The sequence below is a fragment of the Patiria miniata genome, unplaced genomic scaffold, assembly GCF_015706575.1.
Source record: "Patiria miniata isolate m_02_andy unplaced genomic scaffold, ASM1570657v1 HiC_scaffold_6, whole genome shotgun sequence".
Classification (NCBI taxonomy): Eukaryota; Metazoa; Echinodermata; class Asteroidea; order Valvatida; family Asterinidae; genus Patiria; species Patiria miniata.
This window is the reverse complement of record NW_024037073.1, coordinates 31,392-37,391: the sequence shown is the minus strand read 5'-3', so window position 1 is coordinate 37,391 and position 6,000 is coordinate 31,392.

Genomic DNA, 6,000 nt, shown 5'->3' with positions numbered 1-6,000 from the left:
TTATCCGTTGTTACACCCGTACAAGTTTTAGGATATAACGTCACTATAGATTCTGAAGAAGAACTCACCAACGACTTGAGTTCTGATCCTATTATAAGCGCGAGTATGGCTGGTATGTTGAGCGACGTTTGTTACAAGTACGGAACCCTTTTATCACCCTTAGTAGCCACAATTATCACAACAAAACATTTGAAATTTAACAAACCTAATATAATAAATGGAAGATCAGAAAGCAGCGACAGCAACGCCAGCGGCTCAACCAGCAGAAACAGAGACACCCCAACCGATAAAAACAACGTCATCACCGACGGTAACGAGAGTGACCAAGACTAAAAATCCTAAACGAATACAGCAGGGTAAAGCTTTAGCCGAACACAATAGACATATGAAATTAAAATTAGCAAAAATGGACGTAACATCGGACGATGCTACGAGCACACCAGACTACAACTCTTGGGCGATGTGGGGAGCTATAGCGTCGATAATAGGAGTGGGGTTGCTGGTACTAAAAAGTAAGGCAACTGCGCCGGTAGTACAGCCAGTGCCGGTAGTAACGCAACCCACTACACCCAGCGCCCCCAAAACGCTAGACATGGAATAAACAGCAATTTAAAAATTGTTATATTAAAAACGATGAGTAACTTTGACACCAACGGAATAGCTAATACGCTTTAACATATACTTATAACATATACAATAAACCAATATCTCCGAGATACAAAAAATGTATTCTCAAAACAGACGGTTTATTTTATGACACTGGTAAAGGCTTACTAAGGTTAACGGATCAAAGAAACCCAAACAAATTTTAGACTCTGAGGACTATAGAGTTAAATGTAAGAAAGATGGGTTTAAACGGTAGAGATTTTATTAGAAAGGAATTAGGCTTTACGCATTACAAACGTAAGACACTCAGTGACGATCAAAGTCAACAACTGCGATCGATACAACCCGAGAGTATCCCCATGACAGAACTACCCAGAGTCACCGATGAGGTAATCGAGATTATAGACGATTTACAACGCGACACCGGCGCACAAACAGAAGGATTGAATTACAGAGAACTCCAGGGTTTAGACAAAACTCTTCAGACGTTGAGAGGTAACCTAGAACTTAATTTAGCGCGTCTCACAGAACTAGACCGAGTGATTGCAGCCACGAGACAAGAACTCGACGAATCTCACAGCGAAGAGGGTCGACGAGAGTTAAGCGATAAATTGAGCGACTTGAACGTTGAAAGATCCGCCAGATTAGAAGCCGCAAAAGCCAACGAACGAGGGCTCAAAAGTCAGATCGCTAGAATCAAAGAAACAATTAATACAATATTAGGCGACGACACGACTCTGGCGGAAAAGATTAGAACTCTGTTTAGAGAACAAGGTGTGACCATAGTGAGTATTTTAGCCGCTTTTAGTTTAGCCATCAGCACGATAGTGAGTAGCATCGTCGCTAGCGTGAGAGGTGCGGGTGTCACACCCGCGCCATCGCCAACACCTACACCAGCACCAACACCACCAAAAGGCGGTATCAAAGAGTGGATTTCAAAACAACTCGCTAATTTTGCATCTGCTCTTCAAAAACTCGGAGTGAGCGCGTTGGGTGTACTGCCGGGTATCATAGGCAGCGTACTAAGTTGGATATTTAACGCGCTGAGTAAGTCCGTATCGTGGTTGGCCGAACACGTGTGGGCTTTGTTTTTGGGTGTGGGAGCCTTGGTGTTTGCGTATCTACAAAAACGATGGTAGTTATAGTTGTAATTAAAGTTTAAAACAAAAAAAAGCCTTACCAGCACAAAGTTGGCTTTTTTGTGTTTTTTGATTAGAGTGTGACTTATTGCGTTGCCTCGTAAGCCAAAATACCAATACCAACGATAGCTAATATTCCTACCGTCAACGATAATTTTTCGTCTTGGTGAGTTTCTAGTTTCGTGGGCTCCTGGGTTAAAACTGTAGGTGAGGGTGTAGGTGTTGGTGTTGGTGCTGGTGTTGGTGATACAATATCGTTCGTCATAGGCTCTGGGGGTGTTTGTGGCGCGACGTCATCGGTGTCATCAAAAGAGTCGTCCGGTTGAGGTTGTGAGCTTAAATCTGGCACAAACCAGTTTTCATAATCTGGGTAGCGATTTGAAGATTGTTGTTTTAGCCGTCGTGCGTTCCAACCCTCAAGTTCATATCCGATGGAATTAAATACAACCCCGGTTTCACGAACAAATTTAAAGGCGTTCTGGCATACTGCAAAGAGTCTTGAAATTGATTGATAGTCGTTTCCATGTCGTCTACTGCATTGATGATATCTTCAACGATGACGTTAAATTGTCTCTGAGCGTCTAATCCGGTGCCTGGTGATAATACGCTCTTTTTTTGTTTGAGCCTGCGCACCGAGTAAAGCGTACACGTACGATCTAATCGATTCGTTGATCTTGATAATTCCCGCGGAGGTAAACGAACTCGTGTCGGGTATAAAATCTAACCAAGCCTTTTGTACCGATTCATTTTGTTCGATAAAGGCTACGGTGTAATCGCTGTAACGCCCCGAACCCTTGGGTGGATCTTCCAAACCAAACCCCATTTTAGTTCCACCCATCATATTTTTACGATACTGACTATACTCGAGGTTAAGGTCGGTTGTATCATAATCGTTTCCGGGTACGGGTACGTAAGACGTGTCCCAGTAATAAGCTATACCTAAACCGTTAGAGTTTGTGTCTCTCGTCTGTTTAAAAGACTTGTTTTGATCTATGCCAAACAACAAACAGGTATCAGTAAAAGCTCTGAGATTGTAACTGTTGTCTAGAGCTTTAAATGCGTCATCTCCCGGTAAAGGAGCGGCAAAGTCGTACAGGATCTTTCTAACCGTAAAATATAAATGAAAGTTAAAGATGGCCCAAACGTAACGGTTGCTCGCGTTTAAAAGATCGAATCCAACACCGCAGCCCGTAGTAGCGCAGTAGATCGCAAAATTTAACTGATTTTGATAAAACGACATGGGGTGTGATTTCCAACGATCTACATCCTCATCCGTTGTGATGCGAGGCAATTTATAGTCCGAGGTTAAGCCGGGAAACAAGGTTAAAAACCCGTTGGTATTATTAACTATGACCTCCAGTTCACTGGGTTTAGTGCTGTTAAAAACTTTGCTTGGGGTGCAGCTTGATGCTTTAGCTCGGTTGCCTTGGCTACATTTTCATTTACTTGTTTCGTTACCTGATCAGCTATACCTAGTATCTGCTTTTTTAACAACACAAAAGTAGCCATTATTTTAGTTTCAGTTTTAATATAAAAAGACTTTTAAATAAATGCATTCTTTTCACTTGTTTCAAAATGAGCAGACGTTTAAATTAGAAGACGTCGTAGATAATTTAAACGGTCAAAAATCTGTACGCGTAAAAAGTGTGTTGTTTAACGCCGGATATTTTTATATTTCCAGCGCCACGGAGATTGATTGGTATACGAATATAGACGGGAGACCAGCTGAAAGACCTGATGATGATAGAAGATACGAACGGGTTGACTCAGATATAGCACTAAGAACAGATAGAGATTTTTGAATCTTTGATACCTGCGATACCCTACGACTTTTTAATTAGAGACGAAAATACTTTCAATAGAGTTATAAACGATCTTATAGAAGCGTACGAAGAAGATAGACTAGACTCTGCTTTAGAATCGATCGAAAAAGAAAAAGAACAAATAATTGAAAGACAAAGAAATTTACACAATAAAAGTCAAGAAAGAACACTAACCGACGTACAACGCAATACGATTATATTTTAATAACAACTTTATTCGAAAGAAAAGGCTTCATCAATAAAGTTAAAAAGATAGCGCTAGAATATATCGAAGGTATAATAAGCAAACCTAGGGTTAGACTAATTAGACAAGCTGGGATAACAATACGGGGAAGTCTTATTGTGTCTGGTGATAATTTAGATTTTATTTCTCCGAGTCTTTTAGCGCCGTTACCAGCTGGAGTCACCGGTTCGATCACCATACCACCGGGGTGGTACGACGTCGATTGGTTCGATTTCATTTTAAATTTTATACCCGGGTAAGTTTTTGAATATTTAGAGAATCTAAAAAGGTGACGTTGGTGGTAACCGACGTAAATCTCAAATTGCGCTTGAACAGAGAAGTATCTCGATTACTCAATTTACCCAAAGGAAGACTGGTACCCAAAGTGGTGTATACGGGGTCTTACGACGTTAATCCGTTTTAATTTTTGTTAATTCGCTGCCCGCAATTAAGTACGAGTGAAAACTTTTTTAATGGTCGTCCTTCTGAAATCTTAAAAATCGTACCCGTGGCTACGCGCAAGCCCGAGCCTGAAAGAGTCGAGGATTTCAAAAAACTTAAAAACGGTATAATCGACAAACTGACATTTTCAATCATAGGTGAAAAAGGACAGATCATCAACAACAAGGGTATGAGTATAATGATAGAGTTGGAGATCTTATAATTTTAAAATCTTTTTATATTAAAACATGAGTATAGATAGTAAGGCGTTATACCCTGATATTTCTGGAGATGTACTCCGATTAAATAGTAACGTTCACGAAGAAACAAAAGTGTACAGACTTAATAAGATTGAAGAGATTCGATCTTTAATCTTGAAAGTGAGAGACCACCGAGAGCGCACTTATAAAAAAATAAAGAGAGTGATCGACACTATTAATTACGTAGAGATAGGATTAGAAGGATTGGGAGCTATAGTGGGGGCTGTCAGTATTCCCGCTCTTTGGGGTGTTATATCAGCCCCCGTTGGATTGGTGTTAGAAGGAACGTTAATAGGCGCTTTTGGTGTAGATATTCTGCTTAGAATCGCGTCTAGGCGATTATCCGCCAAGCTGAAAAAGCACGACCAGATTAAAATATTAGCAGACTCCAAACTTAACACGATTGAAGAATACGTGTCTCAAGCCATCAACGACGGAGATATATCGCACGAAGAGTTTATATTGATAACGAGAGAGCTCGCAAAATTAAACGAGCTTAAACAAAAAATTAGAACAAAGACCAGCACAAAACTTCAAAAAATTAAAAACGATACAGACTTTGAAAAAGAAGTTTAAAAACGGGTAGACGAACGGCTGGCAAAGGAAAAAAAAATCTCTCATCGAAAAACTTACAAGTTCAAATTCTCGGTAAATAAACATTATGAAGGCGATCCACCGAGTTATACCTCTATTTCACCTCTTAGGGCGTCACCCTCGGCCCCGCCTTTTTTGTAGTGGTCATCGTATCTTTTTAGTGCTTTATTAAATTGATTTTGAGTCACTTAAAAAAAAAATCTCTTACTCGTTCTTTGTCTAATCGAACTACATAATAAAAACACGCGGCTATTGACGACCGTTTTACGCAACCGTTTCCCCTCAATGTTTTGTAATTAACGAGCTTGTTATATTTATTGATTGTTTCTCTTCTGAGACTTGCTCTGGACACACAGAAAAAATAAGTTTCTCCACAGTTTTTCTTTTATTTCTTTTTAAAATTGACCAATTGATACGATCTTCTTGCGCATTTTCTGCCGTAAAATCAAAGTAACGTGAGACTATTTCACCGCACGTTTCACAAATTAAAAAACCATTCTCGATGATTATATGGTGATCGCATTGATCTGTTTTATCAGACTGCTCGAGGTTTTTACTCTGAAAAAGATTCATTGATATATCTAATAAAAACCGATATTATTTTTTTATAATTTTTCAAGTACTCGTCGGTCTGAACATATTACTCTCCATTTTTATATAAAAACAGATTCTCTACCTTTTCACAGGTAGAAAAGCTAATTTTTTTATATCCCGAGTTTCAAGGTCACGTGGTGGTGACATCACCTCATTTTAGCGACGACAGATTTATTTTTTAACTCCAGAGCGACAGGCCCTGACTTGGCACACATTTTTCCATTTTGGTCCCGTACCCCCACCTTCCCTACTACTGCAGGAAATGTAAGTCAGTCAGTTCATCCAAAAGATTGCACTAACAACAGCCATGACAGCCTCAG